This window comes from Amblyomma mixtum, chromosome 9 (assembly GCF_055824585.1).
Source record: "Amblyomma mixtum isolate Tamu chromosome 9, ASM5582458v1, whole genome shotgun sequence".
Taxonomy (NCBI): Eukaryota; Metazoa; Arthropoda; class Arachnida; order Ixodida; family Ixodidae; genus Amblyomma; species Amblyomma mixtum.
Window position 1 is genome coordinate 17,331,251 of NC_143020.1, and position 19,993 is coordinate 17,351,243.

General features: G+C 49.2%; 1 protein-coding gene and 1 pseudogene across 3 annotated transcripts in view; both read right to left on the reverse strand.

Annotated features, from left to right (window-relative positions):
• The window catches only part of LOC149328407 (uncharacterized), a 213,720-nt gene that overhangs the window by 158,402 nt on the left and 35,325 nt on the right, over window positions 1-19,993 (reverse strand). The window lies entirely within an intron of this gene.
• On the reverse strand, window positions 2,418-18,552 carry LOC149328409 (uncharacterized; annotated as a pseudogene). Its single transcript, XR_016285780.1, has 2 exons — window positions 17,775-18,552; window positions 2,418-5,587 (listed from the first exon to the last, which is right to left on the reverse strand). The product of XR_016285780.1 is annotated as an uncharacterized LOC149328409 (transcript).

The following is a 19,993-nucleotide window of genomic DNA, read 5'->3' on the forward strand; positions in this document are numbered from 1 at the left end:
GCCATGTACCGCACAACACTGCTTGACAATAGATCATGTCTGCACTATCAACCGGCTGGTAGAGAGATGCAGTGAAACCAACCCCTTTATATAGCAGTCATATATTTTGAGAAAGCTAACTGTTAACCAGCAGTCATCAAGACGTTGCGGAACCAAGGTGCAGAAGAGGCATATGCGAAAGTACTGCAAGATATTTACACTGGCTGTGCAACTAAATAGGCCCCATAGAGAAAGCAATAAAAGTTGAATAAAGAATGATGGTGTACAGTAAGACAATTTCTCCATTGTTCACTTGCATGCAAGAATTATTGTCGGAACACTCAGGGAAAACAATTAATGGACAATATCTTAGTATTCTGCGATTTGCTGACAACATTGCCTTGCTAAGGTCACAAAGTCTCTCCTGACGGACAAGCTTGTGCATCGTCCAAGTGACCAAAGGTAAGCATCACGTGCACCAAAACAGCATTTCAGCTTGCCACTGGCAGGGTAAAGTACTGTACCACCTCGGACCATTTTTGCTTGCAATGCATCCAGACCACTTTTTTGGAATGTGCTTCAGTTTGTGTGTAGTAGCGGCTTATTTGCAATTCAACTGCTCTATAAGTTGTTTAAAAGGGTTATAGAACTGCGGTGGTGGACCAAAACTTTCAGAATTCAACTACCCTGCTGATGTGTGAATCAACATACTGACATGGTTACGAATATCTTACAGCTAACTCAAGGTATGAACCTTCCAATTGCATCACAAAGTTTTGTTCTGTAGTTCATCGAACTGCCATACACAACTGAATCATAGGAAATATATTTGCTTAGCAACATCTCAAAATCAAGTTTGGTGGCTTCATTGCTCTTTCACAACTTAACATATAGCTCTGTATTTCACCCTTGTGGCAAAATACAAAAAGATGCACAAGGCCACTTAGCATAGCAGTTGTAAATCAGTTTATTGTCTTGTATAGGTGTATTTGCAGAATCCTCCCGGTGCATGCTTGGCAAGTAGGCGGGATCCTGCTGAAATCAACACCTGTTGGTCCGCGGGTGCAAGCACCATTCTTATCACACTAGCCTCAACTGCACCTATGCCAGTCATGGGGAATTAACTGCAGGCATAATCAGTTTTTTCACGGTTTTTTCTGCTAACAGCGTCTTGCAAGTGACTGCACAAAATGCAGAGGAGCAGGGCCCGACTGCGATAGGCGCTTCCCTATCCGCCACCTGGGATCTCTAGCAGGCAGGTTCTGCCGAGAGAAAAATGTGTGCTGGTTTGGCTTAACCAGTCTTTGTTCTGCATATGATGTTGGTTCCCAAGCTGACCATTGGACAAAGGATACATGTCTGGGCACGTCCAACTATCTGCAGCCGGGTGGACAGCAAGCCCCCCAGAAGTGTGCCGGACTCCTGCTATAAAAAAAGCACATCACTTTCGAGAATAACTGAACAGCAATGATCATACCTCGCCACACAGGAAGCTACGGAGACACCTCATTTGTGTTCAGTAAGGCGTCTAAAATACTTGTGTGCCTTTGATTTCAGCAGGTACTACAAGTGCTGCATCTGGTTGTGCCAGGCACAGCACTTATCCAGGTACATGGTACAGCAAGACCTCGAGACGACTGTTCGAGCAGCACACATGAATACCTACGGTTCAGAGCACACCACTGCAACAGAAAGCCTAGTAAGACATGATGTTGGGCTAGTCGGTTCATGGTTAGAGCGAAACAGAAAGCCTAGAGCCACACTGCACTATTACTTCATGCCTGGTTCTGCCAACAGAAAAAATACTGCAATGGTAGCTAACACCGAAGCCACCTACCTGAAGACCTGGAGATGACTAGTTTAGCAACACACACACTACCAGCATCCAGAGCAGACCACCACTATGCATGACACACTATTTATGCCGCAGAACATTTAACAAGGGCAGCCTGCAGGAGAAGCAATGGACTACATTTCCTGCACCATGTGTGATAACTGCACCAAACACTAAAATTTATGGTTGCTATCGGTATGAATGACGAACCTCCGCATCATTCAGAATGATGCGAAAGCCCTGCAATGCGAAAGCCCTGAGGCTAAAATAAATGAAATGTGTTTCAAGTAGTCCTGCTGCAAAACCGCAGGTGCTGGAAAGCGCGTAGACGCAGCAGATGCAGAGGTGCGGTGCTTTCTGGGTCAATAATCTGGCTGCTTCTCCAGGTTTTTCGTACTAGCAGTGTGTTTCAGTAGTGATGGCTGCTTGCCTAACATTTGCTTTGCAGCTTGGGTAGCATTATGAACATTCTTTTTGACTACTTGTACCAGTGATGTGTAGAAATATTACGCGACGTCATTACAGAGTCCTGACAATGAGGGGGTGGCCGTTTGATGCCCGGCGTAGCCGGTAAGCAAACGTAGTGAATGAGACAGAGGCGTGCTACGAGGTAACAACAAAACAACATTTATAGTTCAACTGAAGAATGCGGCTGCTTTCACAGAAGCGTAATATACATTCTACAAAACAATGTCAGAAAAAAATAGCATTAAATACACTGAATTAAGTTATACATTGAATATGTCTACACAGGTCAGAACACAAGTGAGAGTCCAATTAGCTACAGTCGATAAAAGTTCAGAAGGGGAACAAACACACAGTCAATCGGGGAGCGCGGCTGCAGTCCATCCTCAAGCACGCAGTCAGTGCGGCCCCCCGAAGGTGACGTCCTTCCAGGGCAGCTTGCGGTTTCGCGGATGCGGTGCGGCGGCTCGGAGTCCCGGGTGTTCGCGGCGGCAGTGTCTCCACTGACGAGCGGACTGAAGTTCGTGCCCATACGGCCCCCTTTTTAAAGTCCTCGGCCACTAGCGGGTGAGGCACTCACGGCGCCACACAGTCGGTGTCAAGAAAGCAAACACCAAAAAGCGCAACAAGAACACGTAGGCACCTACACTTTTGACACTGCATGGCCGCCATCTTGGAGGAAAAAATTAACGGAAGACTAAAAAGAAGCCCTAGGCTTCGACTCTGGATTCGGGGACCTTGGAACCACAAAGAATTAAAACAACCAAAAAAGGGAGTCGCATACGCCCGCAACTTCTTTCCTGCTAATGGTCAGCTCAAGACTTCGGCAGTATGGGGGCCGGCCTTGAGCCACCTCTGCTTTCGCAATGCGAGGGGGTTGTCTAAAAAATTGGCAGAGGCTTAGCTTGGTTAAGCCTGGTAGGTTGCGAAACCTTGTTTCTTCCTGGCTTCACACTGGCGAGCTGCCTTCTCCTTCTGTGTGGCAGTAGACGGCATGGCAAACTATCTTTGTACGCAGTGAGAAAGATCCACCGTGACTACCCGCCATGCTCCGCCGACGGATCGAGCTGGGGGCCCTTTTTTTCGCAACTGGTATGACGTCACCTCGACTGTAGCGCCACTGGTGAGAGGAGCGCGAGGCTCACCGCCGTGACTACCGCCGCCCTGCACCGACTGATCGAGCTGGGGGCCCTTTTTTTCGCAACTGGTATGACGTCACTCCGCGAAAGGTCAACTGTAACTACCGCAGTGCCACGCTGAAGGCTCAAAACCTACCGTATTATTGCTTTCGTAATCTGTACCTTGTATCACTCCTATCTTGGTCCTGACCGGACTGATAGTATCTCTAATAAATAAATAAATAAATAAATAATAACTGAAACAGCGTGCATGTATTTTTGACTTCCCGAGACGCATACAAAGAAACGCGTACGCATCAGTTTTTTACAAACAAAAGTAATTTACAGACTGCCACCACTTCTGTGACGTCATGGATCAGCCGAGTCGTCCTTTACGTTCATGAGGTCCTGCAGAAGAGCTGCAGTCAGAGTGCGAAAGCCTTCCATTTCCAAACTTTGTGACTGAGGGTTAGAACCAGCCTGAATGCTAGCAAGAAGCGCCTCAGGCTCACCCAATGGAAATGACCTACTCTGCGCAGAAGTGGAGAGAAGAGCTTCATTTTTATGAGCTGGGCTCTGAAACCCAGAATTTTGTTCTAGTTCCCACTGCACAACAGCATGAATATGCTTGCACAAATTCAAGCTGTTCCTGAAGTCAGCGCATGTACAATGGAACCTGTGGATTCAAATTCGGCATTCATGACAGCTCTTCCTGCAACCTGTGCATGCTGTGCTCCCCTTGACAACTATGTACTGATGTTGCCGCAAAGATTCAGACTCCATAAGCCAGCCACCATGAGGTGCTTTGCTAACACCGGATTTCAATATTATGGAACCTGCACAGTGCTTCTTGAAGTTATCAGCTGTGCGGTGGTCTGCCCTGGGCCTCACCTCAGAAGCAAGCTGCTTCAGGAGCCGCTCATTAGTGAACCTCTGCAAAGTAATCAACAGCTTGTCTAACCTCTGGCACTGCTTCCTCTCCAAGTAGACCGTCTTGAGCTCATTATGTAAGCTCCCCAAATGGTTATTAGGAGTGAGACCGCTGCCTTCTCTATAGCAGAGTGCCCACTGCTGTGGGCGCTTTGCAAACACCCTCTCAAAGTACTCAACGAAGGCTCTGAGCTCCTCCACAGACTTTGACGGCAGAAGTTTCGCAAGGACAGCCTCAACTTCTGTTACGCTTGGGCAAAGCGTCAAAGTGTGCAAAGTTTCCCTGACAAGTTTCCGATTTTCTCTCCTACTAACTTTACTGACATTCAAGTTCCAAATACGCTTGACATGCCAAGTACACAGCAAGCATTTCTAGGGGCTCCCCATTACCCTTGCCCAAGCATTGTAATATGCTGGCGCATCGTCTGACATGAAGAGCTCGGTGCAAAGTGCCAGAGCAAGTCTCTCCTTGACTGCCTGAAAAAACAACCATAGTTTCTTCTGTAGTACTTTTTGAAAGAAGGTAAGCGCATGGAATGCCTGACAAGTCTTCGCCAATTACTAGCAGTGTTGTCAGATGAAGATCGTGCGAATTCGTTCCATGGGTGGAATCAATACAAACACTTTTCCTACCATATTCGAGCAGGAATTCCCTGAGTGCTGTTCATGAGAGCCATTTTAAACTTCCCTATGCCTTGTTCCGTAAGCAATTCTCTATCAGCATAGAGCGAAACTGAGGTTTCTTGGAGCTCATTAATCCACATACTCATGCTGACAAACTCATCTGGGTCTTTCTGCTCCTCATTTCCAATATGGAACTTTCGCTTTATATTATAAACATCGTGCCTGTCCAAAGTGTGGAGCACATTCAATTCAACTCCACCAGTTGCATGTGCATCTAGCAAAATCCTTTTACTAGGAACTCCTAGGCTCAGTTTTGCTGCTATGGCATTCTTCTGAGTGGATGTCAAGCGCTGATGCTTCACACTTTTCTCATGGCCGTAGTGCTCCACCTAATACTCAACACTTACTTTCTCTCCTTCTTGCGTGACAGCCATAGTTGCAAAGCAGTGCTTGTTGCACTTCCCACTGCCCACTAACTTTGGCTGCCGCTTACCTTTTCCAGTTTTCACCTCCATTCCTGACCTGTGGCAAAACAGGTACCTCTTCGTTGCTCCTGAGGGTAAACGCTTTGGTCCAGTAGTGGCTGTGAATTGGACTTGCTCCTTCATTTCTTCCATTTCCTTCCATGCTGCAAAATCTACAAACAAAAATACAAATGCACGTATTTAATGGAGACATATTACACAATGGTCAAACTTGTTTTGCTATGTTTCGAACAATTTAACTGAAGTTTTTCAAGATGTAAGGCAGCCATCAGAGCAACATGGACTAGCTATAGACTTCTCAAATGTGATCGCTCAAGGGTAAAGCACTCTTAGTGCATGAGGCCCACCTGCCCCAAGTTCTGCTAACACTTCATGGATGACGCACTGTAACTGCTCCAATATTTACTAATTTAATCTACCTTGCCCTTTAAAAGCGATTCAATACAGTTTTGTGAGGCATGGCTGCCATATATTCCACAAGGCTAGCAACCTAATGCAAGCTATAGACAAGCGTCAGGCTGTGACGTCACGGAGATGCGGCGTTGCTGGAGTCAGCAGTGGCTTTCGTTGTGTAGGCAAGAGCCGGTACCGTGTGCCTTGGGTATGCCACGCTTGAGCGTTTTTGAGCGTTTGAGTAGTTTTTTCTCTATTTTTCGCTTCCACGAGCTTCAACATGTACATTTTCTTCACCACCTATCCTAGAAAGGGATAAAACGTCGCTAAGGTATCGGCAAAATCATGCAGTTACTTTTCATATTACCTGACTTTTACTATTGCTGGTCAATCAGAACCTGGCGAAAACAGCTAATACCGGACCGAAAACCAGTTATCAAGCAGAATAAGGCCTGCAATGACTTAAAATATTTAGCTCTGCAGAGGAAACGTAACTTCGTTGTAGCTCGACGTAAACTTCTATCCATTCGCCTGTGCACCTCTCTTAAAGCCAAGCGAATAAAAAAGCATTTTTTCAGACATTACCAATGAAGATCGCAATTGCATGACTCATTCAAAGTAACTGCATGGCTTCAATGTCCAGTAGTGTTCGGCGTTCTCCGCACTGAAGTGGCTGGACGAGAGCAGGCACATCACAAAGGTTCGTCATGTGAGAAAGCTGCCTCGAGTCTTGCATCCCGCCGTCCTTCTTCTTGGACTTAGCGATCGGGTATGCTGTATCGCCCCAAACGTTGAGACTGCAGACCTGTATACCTCGTGCTTTCTCGGTTTCATTTTATAAGTCAACCTAGTCGACCGTCGTAGCCACGCCGTTGCTGCCAAATATAGGAGCACAGAAGGAAGCCTATGCAGCGCTTCACCAGATAATTCCGCCCAGGTTGTCGAACCGGAATTTTTTTGGGTTCAGTTCAGTTCCGGGTTCGGCTCCGGAGCGACATTTCGTTCCGGTTCGAACCGCTCCGGATAGCGTCGAACTGGTTCAAACGGGTTCAGGCTATAAAAAATTCTGAACGTAGGTTTTTATTCAACCTTGTTTTGCTGTTTACTTTTCTTTGTGATATCAGCATATAAAACAACACTGCAAAATTTGCTCATTGCGAGATGTTTTACTGTTCGCGGCAAAAAGACCTAAATTTACGCAAGAGCCGCGAAATCAAATGAACTCAGAATTAGTGTACACCAGCTATGTATATTAGACTATCTGATGAGTTACATAAAAAGAAAAGGTGATGGATTATTCATCTACAAAACCTTTCAGTTTCAGCAGTTTCGAAGTCCCCGTCAGGCGAGTAATAGGTCTCTCTTGAAGCTCTTGTCAATCGGGAATTTCTCCAGCCCAAAATGCTTAAGCGGGCGCCGTCAGGACCACTGCATGTGCCCACTATGAGCGGAAGTTGCCTTGTATTTGCAGGTGTATAAAGCCAGGACATCTTTCTGTCACCCCAAAAGCGGCTTGCCAGTCACACCCCCCCACCCACCCACTCTGGCACACCTGCAGCATACATCTTGAGAGTTTACCAAAAATATTTTATTTTCATCACCTGCTCTACATTGCCTTTGTAACTCACATTATCTCGACCACCTATAGCTCAGTTTCTTCAAAAACACAGCTAATCGTGGCTTGTCGCTAGTACAGTGTAAAATTAAGATTTTGTCCTATGCTGATGTCGTCTCCGTCTCTTGCTCTGACGAAAAGAATATGATAAAAAGCAGGCTTGCATTGGTTGGGGGCTCTTCGTGTCTGTACGGACACAAACTTGCGACGTCTTAGATGCGACGTTGCGCTGTGAAGATGTTGCAATTGGTGCATTGCAAGGGGACGATCGTAAATTCGTTAAATAGAATCTTTGTTACTTTTCTGGGTCGCTTTCAAAGGGAGCTCATGCGTGGACAGAATTTCATGCTACCTTGATACAGTATGGTGAGTCTTTCGTGCAGTTTTTGTCCACTAACCTGTTTCATGACTTATTTTTCGAAACCCAAAAAGCCACCGCTTCCTGGCAGCTGTGCTAATAATTATTAGGTGACTAAATGCTCATCTGTCTTTTATGTACATAGTCGCGAGGGAATTTTGTGCTGACACACTCGATTTCCTAAATATTCGCTTTTTCTTAGAACCTGTACGGCTTCTCCAGAAGGCAGCTGACAAAGGTTCTGATCGGTTATTACTTCCTCTATGTGCAGCCTTACCTAGCCTTTGCTGACGGTCTTATATTAAGTAAGACGAGTTCAGAGAATGTACATTCAATAGGCCCCAAAAACCTTTCTTAGACCTCAAACGTCGACTTTACGTATTAGGACATGCCATCGAGCCAAGCGGACGTTTGTGCCATGATCAGTGAATTGCTACATCTGCAAGCAAGGAGGAACTATTGAACAACGAAATTATTTGTGACGCTATGTTCGTTTGAGACAGCTCACTTCAGCAGTCTCTTAAAAAGGACACTGAGGTCATGCCTTACACTATAAGATTTGTGCCAGTAATGAAGGACACCAGAATTCCGTGTGAACATTTCCTGCTAATAAGACTGCTTAGCGTGTGAAGAAGCTCTATGCTTGATAAACACGCACAATCGCCACTTTCGGCGAGGTCACTGTTCACAGAAAGGTTCTCATTTTAGCTCGGAACGTTTATGCTGCGAAAGTTAAACCTCCTGACTGATCGCCCTTTCTTGACGTGTGCACCTTCAGGAATTTTTATGTGCGGGCAGAGCAAGGAAGTGATAGTGGCATGAGGCCGTGTGCCGAGGTCGCGGAATTCGACCCAATCAAGTAAAGCAAGACAAGGTCAGGGAGGTTCCCGATATTCCATGCGGCAACAATAAAAAGAATCTTTGAAGATGGCCGAGTAGCCTACGGCATCAGTAAACGAAGCTTCTCTGTTGCGCCCGCCGCCACTGGCTCGATTCCCACTTACGGTTAAAGCATTGTAGGTGGTTTCGTTACTGCGTTAGCAGTTTAGTCTCCTTTCTCAAAAATTTCCGTGGTGTGTGTGTGTGTACATGCACGTGCGTGTGTCCATGCATGTGGGCGCTTAAGCATGTGTATGCACACGTGTGCACAATTCGGTGGGCGCACATCCGGGCACTCACTGGCAAAAAATTTACAGACGGTTGCAATTGGTGGTAATGCGAAGTTTAAGCGCAACTTTCGCCACTGCCAGGTTGACAACAAACCCGGTGACCAAATCTCGACATGGACTCCTGTCAGCTGCCAAGGCTTGTCTGAGGAACTGCTATGCCGCTATTTTGGCCCTTAGAGAATGTTACAGTGCGTTAACGATGTCGACTATGAAATGCTTCCAGACAATGCAGTGCAACTGCGATGCAGACAGCTCAGACATTGTGCGCGTTGTGTACGGCTTAAACCGTTCTATACACGGTAATGGCAAACATGTTGAAGTCGTAACGTGCTTCAGCTGGAATGCTCTGCTACCCCCCCCCCCCCCAACATTTATTTTCGGTATTAAACTTACGTTGACCGCGAGGCTGTCGGCATCACAACAATGCTTCTCTTTTTCGGAAGGGGAAATAATGCCACATACAGTCCGACAAAATGTAAAAAAAAAAAGCAGCAGCTAGCAGTGGGCCACGATCCGCGACTCTACTGGCCAATCCCAGTAGTAAAAAGTGGAACAACTTTTTACTATTTGAGTACAGCAAACAAGCCAGGGATCGAAATTCTAGAGCATATAAATGTTTCTCTTGTAAGCGGCTTTTTCTTTAGGTGAGAAGAAAAGTTTTAACAGATTACTTTTAGTTGTGGAAGAATTCTTTGCAAAGGTCCTGAATGTGGGCGAAGCTTCGCTCCAGACTTGAGTTGTATCAGACTATAGTATTGCCAGGTGGCACGTGGCTGAGCTGGAAGACGACGATGCAGCGCTCACGCTGTCATGCATCGGCCACCAATCGACCACAGTCTTGCCCAACACCAGGTATTAAAGCACCCTGCGTCAACAAGCATGTCACAACAAGAGAATCGAGCAAGTTCTCAAGAATGGAGATAGCCTAAAAGCGGTGAAGAGGAAACTAGGCAGAGAGAAAAATCGGATGTATTCATTAAGAGAGAGAGGGCAGTGTCATTTCCAAAGTAGGCACAGAGTTCTACTATATAGTAGCCAATGGAATCAGGACAATAATGAAAGGCAGTAGTGCACAGCACTGACATCCCGCCAGTAGCGAACGAGGAAGTGAAGGAAGCCTTAGGAGCAATGCAAAGGAGGAAATCAGCTGGTGAGGATCAGGTCCATATATGCTGGGAAGGTCAGAGGGGAGATGGTGCTAGAAAAACTGGCCACCCTGTACACATAGGGTTTTTCGTGTTTGGGTGAAACCGGACTTTACCTTATTAAAATATTTACACCTCGAATATGCTCCTGAAAGATTGGGTGAAACGTGATTTTCCCCCCATTTCTGAACTACAATGCCCTTAGACAGACAACGAAGAAAACAATCTAACATTATTGAAGTTGGCAGCCGTACTGGATCTACTCTAGAAGTGCTTGCTGAGTCAGTCATCCAATGACTACCGACATCTTGATTTCCGTGACCAACGTGTAAGAATATATTAAGGTGCTGACACTGCGCCCGGCGGAGCGGCCAGACCTTGTTCGCTGCTCCTTGCGCTTCAATCGAACGCAGGCAGGTGGCACCATACGATGGAGGCTTGTCTAGTCGCCGAGCTGCGGCAGCTATAATGCAGGTGCTCAGCAATCGTTTGGTGCCGCGGCATGTAGTATGTGCGCTTTATTAAGTGCAGCAAGGCACCGAAGGATTGAAACTGCTGTTGACACCAAATAATTTTGGGCAACTTCGTGTTATACTTGCTGGGACTGCATGAATGGGTGAAGCAGCAGCGAGGACGATGCCGTGCGATCCTTCCGAGCTCGTTAAGGAAATGCATTCACTGCAAAGTTTTTCCCATCCATCCACACGAATGCTCAGAGCATATATAATAACTATACTGACTCCTAAAATATTGTCACGAAGTTGTGACGACGGGAACGGGTTTATTTACAAGTGGGGATCAGGGACGTCAGTGGACGGCCAGCGTCAGGCGGGCTTCACCACAGTCTCGCAGACTGTCGTTTTCTAGGAGGCTAGGTGGCATTTCGTTTTCTAGGTGGCAACACGACCACGACCATAGTAGCCTTCAGAGGACCAAAGGTACCAAACTTTGTCCGATATGGTGTCACGCTCATACCATGCCACCTGTACAGAAAGCAAGTCGATGTCTGCCACCAGTGTGGTCGGGTCGGGCATCGCAAGGACGTGTGCCCGACGCCAACCAACCGGATCTGCAGGGGCTGCGGCCAAGCGAACCCCAAGGAAGACCACAAATGTACCCCCAAATGCAAACTTTGCGGCGGCGCTCACCCGACCGCCGACACAGAATGTAAAGCCAGGTTCAAGGTTCCCTACGTCGTTCGCAAGCGTCAGTGGGAGCGCCGAAAGGTCAGCCACCAGCTGCCATCGGAGAGCGTTTTCCCGTCACTCGACAAGCCAGCTGCCCGTAAGTCAAGAACGCCATCAAGAAACCGTGCGCAGTCGAGAAATAGCAGCTGCAGGAGCCAGAGCAGAGACGCGCGAAAAACGAAAACCCAAAGATCACCGTCACGCGAGAGAGTCTGTTGGGTCAACGCCGCACGAGGTATGAAGACCAATCCGAGCGGCAACGCCGAAACAGAAGACAACGCTTCAACCAAGGAACGAGAGATCAACGAGGCCCTGAAAAAGGAGAACGCGACCCTGCGAGCCACCATCAACAACCTCACCAAGGAAATCGCGGAGATCCGCAACGCCCTCCGCAACGTCATACAGCAAAGATCCAGCCCGAGCGGCAACAACAAGGCCGAAGAAACTACGGCCGGCGCAGACAAGGAGCCGCCAACGAAGAAGAGGGCCGTCGAATCGCGCAAGACCAAGAACAACATGAGCAACTGCAGCACAGACAGCAGCAACAACAACGTCGAGGCCAAACTCAACAGCCTCGAGGATCTGATCAAATCGATGAAGGAAGCCATCGAAGCCTTCCAAACGGAGAACGTCAATAGACTCAGCAATCTGGAAAGCAGTGTGCAACTAACACTAAGCAACCCATTGTTCATGCCAGTACAGCAGCAAAGTCAACCAAGCGCAGCAACTCGGAGAATTCCAAACAGGACAATCATGGCCTCCAACTCCACAGGCATAACAGTGTGGCAGTGGAACTGCCGCGGCTTCGTCAAGAAGAGGGCAGTCGTCCAGCAACACATCGAGCACGCGGCGCGCAAGCCCGACGTGCTCCTGCTCCAAGAAACACTAACGGACAAGCCATCCCTCCCCGGCTACAGGGTGCACGCGGGCCCGCCCGACGGCAGAGGCCTGTGCACCCTGGTCAGGAAGGGACACACCTTCGTCGAACACCGGCTAAGCAACGTCAGGATCGAACACATGCTCACTGAACTCATACCGACCAAGCAAAGAAAAAACAGCATCTTCATTTTGAACATCTACAGTAACCCATCGCAGAGACTGCAGAAGTTGAAAGCCATTCTTCACAAGGCAAGCACGACGGCCGGCCAGAGCACGCTGATCGCATGCGGCGACTTTAATGCGATGGATCCGGCGTGGGGCTACGTCAAGAGCAATGCGAAAGGCAGAAACCTATCCCAAGACGTGGCAGAACTCGGCTATACCCTCATAACCGACCCGGCTTATCCAACGAGAATTGGCAACTCTGTCCCGAGATACCAGCCCAGACCTCACGTTTGTCAAGAACAACGAACCGATTACGATCACGTGGAGGAACACGGGGGTGTACCTCGGCAACGACCACATGATCGTGGAAATCGTCATACCGGAGCAGAGCAGTACCAACGTCAAGAAACATACGTGGATCGATTGGACCGCTTTCAGAGATAACAGAAATCAGGAGGCGGAAGAGATCGAAATCGACAACATCGACACGTGGACCAACAAGATCCTCCAAGACGTTCGAAACTCAACCAAGGACATAGAAACAGACCTCGAAACGAACAGAATGGATAGCCGACTGGCCCACCTCATCGAAGCCAAGCAGTCCATTCTCAACAGATGGAAAAAACGCCTTAATCGTAGGCTACGAAAGAAAGTCTCAGAACTCAACAGAGCAATCGAGGACCACTGTCGCACGCTATGTGCGCAACAGTGGAACGAGATATGCAACGCCGCCGATGGCCAGATGCAAAAGAGGAAAACATGGAACTTGCTGAAGCATCTGCGCGACGAAACCAAGACTAAGTCACACCAAAGGGACCGACTGGCGAAACGCATCAGCGACAGATACCTGCCGACTACGCCCACAGAGTGCCACGGGGGGCTGCCCAAGGCCCGTCTCGACAGAGATATAGACGTAGAAGAAGATCGCACGGCACTGCAGGACCTCAACAGCAGGTCGGCGGCCGGGCTGGACCGCATCACCAAAAAGGCGCTTAAGAACCTCGACGACAAATCCAGAGAAAGCCTCGCGAGCTATTACAACAAATGCTGGAAAACGGGAACGCTGCCGACGCAGTGGAAGAAGGCCAAGATCATCCTGATCCCCAAGCCGGGCAAGCTATCCGACACGGATAACCTCCGACCCATATCGCTCACATCTTGCGTGGGCAAGGTGTTGGAACATGTCCTGCTCAACAGGTGGCAAGAATACCTCGAGAAAGAAGATCTCTACCCGGAAACAATCATTGGCTTCAGGCAGCATCTAAGTACCCAAGACGCCATGATACAACTCAAGCACCAGATCATCGACGGCAACACCGGCGACAACAAAGCAATACTGGGACTCGACCTGCAGAGCACCTTCGACAAGATGAAGCACTCGGCGATCCTATCCCAAGTCTCGAAACAACATGGGAGAGAAATCATACAATTACATCAAAGACTACCTCAAGGACACAACGGCCAAGCTCAGAGCGGAGGGACCTCCAAGCACAGGAAAAGAAGCTGGGAAGCACAGGCACACCTCAGGGATCGGTCATCTCGCCGGTGCTTTTCAATCTCGTGATGATAGGAGTGGCCGAAAGGCTCAGGAACATCAAGGAAGTCCGAAATACGATATACGCCGCCGACATAACGCTGTGGGTGGAAGAAGGTAGCGATGCCCAGATCGAATCCACTCTACAGGTGGCCATTGATGCGATCGAAGACCAACTCGACGGAACGGGGCTCCGATGCTCGCCGAGTAAGTCGGAGCTCCTCATCTACCCGCCCGTCAAGACCCGCCCGGCAAAGGTCCCGCAAACCAAAGAGCAGCCCGAGAGAGTACGAGGCAATCAAAGTCAAGACCAGAGAGGGAAACGCGATCCCAAGAGTCAACAAGATCAGAGTGTTGGGAATGACGATCGAGACGCATGGCAGAAACGGCGAGACCATCACCCGACTCATTGCGAAAGCGGCGAACGCCACGAGACTACTCAAACGACTCACGAACAATAAAAGCGGAATGACGGGAGAGAGCCTCATCAGACTGATCTACTCGTTCGTCATTGTCACGTAGCGTACGTGGCGGCCTACCACAAGTGGAAGAAGACCGAGAGAAACAAGATAGAGCCTACAAGACGGCAATGGGACTGTTCGAAACAATGAGCACCAAACGCCTCCTGCAGCTGGGGGTGCACAACACGCTAGAGGAGATAGCGGAGGCCCAACGCGCCGCACAACTCGAAAGACTGTCTATGACCAAGGCCGGCCGGAAAATCCTGGACAACCTGGGAATTGGATATCAAGGCAGGGAGCAGACGCAGCTCCCCGTCCCCGATGAGATCAGGCGCAACATCAGAGTGGACTCGGTACCGAACAACATGCACCCGGAGTATAATAAAGGGAGGAGAGCAGCGAGAGCCAAGGCGCTGATAGACCAGCACGCGGCCGACACACACGCACGCTACGTTGACGCGGCTGAGTACGCCAAGATACACGGCTTCACGACAGTCGTCGTCGACGACACAGGCACCGTTAGCACGACCACCAGCACGAGATGCCCCAAGGCAGAGCAAGCGGAGGAGGTGGCCATCGCCGACCGCGACTGCCACACGGTGCTATGCGACTCGAGGCAGGCGGTGAGAAATTATGCCAAAGGCAGGATAGCGAAGGAAGCGGTGCGCATACTGCAGGAAACCAAGAACGACGATGGCAGCAAACAAGTGAGAATCAAGTGGTTCCCGGCGCACGCGGGCAAGGCGTCAGACCGCAACGCCAACCACAACGAGACGGCACACGCCGAGGCGCGCGCGCTAACGGACCGCGCCTTGGTCGACTGGCCGCTGTGGTTCAGCACCAAGGACCGAATGACCGAATACAACAAAATAACCAAGGCGTTTCGCCTAGCTCGCAGAACCCTTCCACCCTCTTGCTTGGGGCTCAGTCGAGAGCAAGCCGTTTTATTCAGACAGCTACAGACGGGCTCATTCCCCAGCCTGTCGCTGTTGCACAGAATGTATCCTGAGACGCACCCGACAGACAAATGCAGAGTCTGCCGAACGGAGACGGCCGGCTTCGCACACATTCTGTGGAATTGCAGCAAGTACCAGGAAGAAGCTAAGTCTGGGAGGATCCCGCCACGACTGGAAGCAGCCGCAGGGAGCGACAAACAAGAGGAACAACTTTGGGCCGTCCAGCAGGTCATCGAGGCGCTGGCCCAGCAGGGACCCAGCGAGCCGGCAACGGCGAGCGGGGGACCCAGGCCGCGCGGCCGGTGCCCAGAGGATGACATAGGCCCCGTCCGAAGCGCGCGTGCGCTCTACTGCAGGCCCCAAATAAACGTTTTAACAATCCAATCTAGGAGGCTTTCTTGAACTTGCCTCTTTTGTCAGACTGGGACATCTGGGAAAAATACTGGGCACAGCATCAGCCAAAAGGATCGGTTTCTTGGGTGCATTTAAAATTGCCTTGCCATTAAACTTGGCATAGTACGATTTTATAGTGTAAGCTCGGGAAAATGCTTTGCACAGATGTGGTCACTAGATCGAATTATCCTACCTGTTCAGGGCAGATGGGATATTTATTTCCTATCCTCGCCTAGAACCAAAGTTCTAGGCGATCGGGCTCAAACGCAGCTTTAAAGAGCGACACTTGGTCTGGACAACTCTGGTAGTCCGATCTGCACTTGGAGTATAATCACGTATGGTCAGCTTCTGCTGCCATGTACATAGGCCGCAACAGCCGTCCAAGGTGTGAGCCCACACCACCACGTGGGTTTGCACAATCACTGCAGCTGGTCCCAAACCGCAACACAAAAGCTAGTTCTACCAAACTTTGTTCGCGCACAGTGCCTACGACAACATCGAAGGCATGAACCTAAACGTCCACACCTTGTGATGCACTCTTGCAGTGCAAAACACCGAAAAACAAAGCCTAAAATGGGACCGAAAGCCGTGCAAACCGTTCACCTGCGTCCGCCACTCTGCAAGTGAATGGCCACCACTGCGCTGAGCCCCCGCGCCAGTGTGCGCATATACTAGAGGGCAAACATGATCTATGCGCGCTCTCCGCAGTGGCAGACAGCCAATGTCAACACCGAAACTATTTTTACACCGTGTTCATGACCGGTGAAGACCCTTTTTACAAGCAGTTGAACCAGTACTTGATGGAAGCGAAGCAAGCCCCACAAATACAGGTGTTGAAGTCAGGGACTATTGGAATGACACAACTTCGGGCTACCCCAGGCTAGGAAATGCTGTGTTGACGGTCACAATACTGTAGACAATAAGGAATTTTAACAATGGCTGCACACGAAGACATTTCAAATTACAGTACAAAAAATCGGAGGGGAAACAAACTCCACCAGAAGGGTATGACGCGATAGCATGTGGATTAATTCCCGTATATGCAAAAGGTCATTATCTATTTTAGATTCTTATATCCCTGACAGTCCTCATACCCCTCCTGTTGCAGTGGTGCAGCGGATAAGCCATACGCCTCTGCCCTGCAATGGCAGGTGCTCCCCAGCGGCAGCTCTATATGACCCACGTTGCTCTTCCCAAATACCAGTCTTTCATTTAGCTGGGACCTTTCCCACTGGACAGTTTGCAATGGGTGGGTTTGAGGACGCCACAAGGTCGTGTGACGTAGGTGGGCCACCTGCCTCGTAGGTTGCTCCCGCAGCCAATCATTAATTTAAGTGCTACCTGCCAGGTTGCATGAGAATGCCATGTTTTACAGGTACCATTGAATGTTAACACACACACACAAACGAGTTTTCGCTCAATGAGGCAAGCAAGGTTTGCGCATTAAAATTAGTTTTGTATTTGCACTAGTACCCTGCACATGCAATATAAATATCATGCAGAAAGGAGCCATGCTCCTTTATTGAGAGCACAGAGACAGCACTGATGACTTCTTAGTGAATAATACAGTTTACGTGAACTGTTCACAGAAAGAAAAGATAATCATTTCGCCAGTTCTAAGCAAGAACGTGCAAGCTTGTAGCTCCATTGTGTCCAAGTTCTCACCCTCGAATACTGCACGTTTGCCGAAACAGAAAGAAGAGGTAAACTGTTGCTCCACATTGCGCATTAAAATTACAGAGGAGAGAGCTATAAACAACAGATAAGCAGAAGCAATGAGGCGCATAATGCTTCTTATTCGTATGCATTTCTCACGATATTTTTTTTTTACGCATCCTGTGCTTCTGCTGTGCCTGCAAATAGCATTAACCAGGAGTCGTCCTGCGCTTGCTGTGCTTATTCCTTGCTTTACCCAGCAATTCGCAATGCACTGACCTCTGTCGTTCATGTAAGTACCTGGAAGCGCTGTCAAAATTTCGCTCCCTTTTCCTCCGCAGAACACTACGCGAGCGGTCTACGCAAGCTAACATTTATTCGTGCATGCACAAAAAAAAGAACGCCAAGAACGCGTGCATCTTCCTCACCTGAATAGGAAGAAAACTGAAGCGTACTTAGTCTCGACACGAACCCATGGTTCTGCTCGTGGTGCTGCAACAATTCGCCACGGCGGGCAAAGTTTACATTAGTACACTGGTCACAAGAATAGGAGCCTTTCGCGAAACAAAGAGAGCTTATAGCTTCGGGATGCTGTTTTCGCAAATGCCTCCTTTGAGAACTCTCAAAAGCAAACTCAGCTTGGCACACTGGGCACAGATACTTATCAGGCGCAGGTTCAGACTCGGCGGGTGGTGCAGGTGGCTCGGCGGGTGGTTCGGCGGGTGGTGCAGGTGACTCGGCGGGTGGTGCACTTGGTCCCTCCATTCCTACAAGGGCACCTCATCGACAGACACAAACACAATTTATATTGCCAAATAAAGAATGCGCAACGGCGCTAACAATTAGAAAAGTGCGCACCCAGCGCAACACAGAATACGGCAACGGCCAAAAGAAAGCGCAACAGAGCTGCTACTGAACAAAGCGGTTATAAAACAGCGTGAAACAGAGAACGCGCAACTGCGCTAACAACTAGGAACTATGAATATGGCAACGGCCAAAAGAAAGCTCAACGGAGCTGCGACAGAAAGAGGTAATAAAACAGTGCAATCAGCCCTACAGCAATTGCACAGCCTAAAAGACCAGCGAAGACGCTCGCACAACGGACACGAGAGGACCGTTAGAATATCGAAGTGTGCAAAACAATGAAGTCACGTGATCATGCACAAATAAAAGCCCAAATTCAATTTACATGAAAAAAAAAACTGTAAAAAGCTTCTATAAAAGTAATAAGCATTGTTCTGAAATGCATTGTTTGTAAATATAGTAAAAAAAAATATTATTTCAGCTAGACAAAAAACACAAACAAATGTAGACAGGGGAAGAGAATTACCCCTAGGGACAGGGATTTCTAAGGGGCGGAGTCAAACCTAGGGAGGACCCGGATGGGTTGAACCGCACAAACAAAAAAGAAGGCAGTTCATTTACTCATGTGAGTCGGCTCGCGTCTGCTGCTCGGGTTCAGCGCGGCTCCGTTTTTATAGCCGCTGGTAACGGTTACGGCAGCCAGCCGTTCAAACCCTCCAATCACTGGCCACCGTTCAAATTAGACCAATGGTCGAGAGCCGGCGAGCGTCGGAGGAGTTCGCACCGACGGAGAGGAGGAGAGGCGGAAGGGTCCGTGTCGGCGCCGCGGCGGCGGGATGAGTCACGCTGCATGTCGCGACTTGTCCGAGAAAGTCTGGGCCTGCTTTGAGCGCCGGCGGGCGCGCAGCGCTGGTTTAGAGAGGCCCGCCAGCGAAATGTGGGCGCCGGCACTACAGCCCCCGTTTCTCCACTGTCGTGACGTCATCGTGTCACGTGGTGTGACGTCATGTATCACGTGATTTGGAGGTGCACAACCACAGCGACGGCGCGAGGTGGGCCCCCGTTTCTCTACTGTCGTGACGTCATCGTGTCACGTGGTGTGACGTCATGTATCACGTGATTTGGAGGGGCATAACCACGGTGAAGGGCTGAAGTGGTAGCTAAAGTAGTATGCTTCGTATAATATATTGTATTTGCGTTTTACAGCAGAAGTGATAGCGTGACCGCACACCCCGCCGAACATTTGATGTCTTTTGAAACGAAGACTCCAGCCGAAGAAAGCATGCCGCTACCACCCCATTCTCCTAAAGGCCGCCCACCAGCCAGCTGGCTACCACAAACCCTAACTAGTGAGCTGCCCGCGCGGCCACCATCGTCTTGGATCGACCAGCCCAATGTTGCCCAGCTCGTCTCAACCAACCTCCGAAACCTCCCCTCCGGAAGTCAACCTGCCAGCTACCACCAAATCACATACTGGCCACCTCCACAAGATCTACACCCAATAGGAGACCACAGAGCAGAGAAGACGTGCTGGCCAAACCGAATTCAAAGACGCAGTCAAAAAGCTTCTCCTTAGAAACACACAAGCCAGGCCTCCACCAAAGCCCTCAAGCGGGCTGCCCAACCGCTGTCACAGTCTGCCCTCTCCCGCCCTCCTTCATCCTCGAGATATAACCAGTTGGGTGCAGCCTCATCTTAAACTAAAAGCATACCTTAACATATATCAGAGGAAGAAATACAACTGGCCTCGCTGAATAGTCGCGTCAGAAGTGTGGTTTTACCGTAACTTTTTGTCCTTAACCAACAGCAGTGGCTCGGGGCTTTTTGCTTTACCATTCCGAGC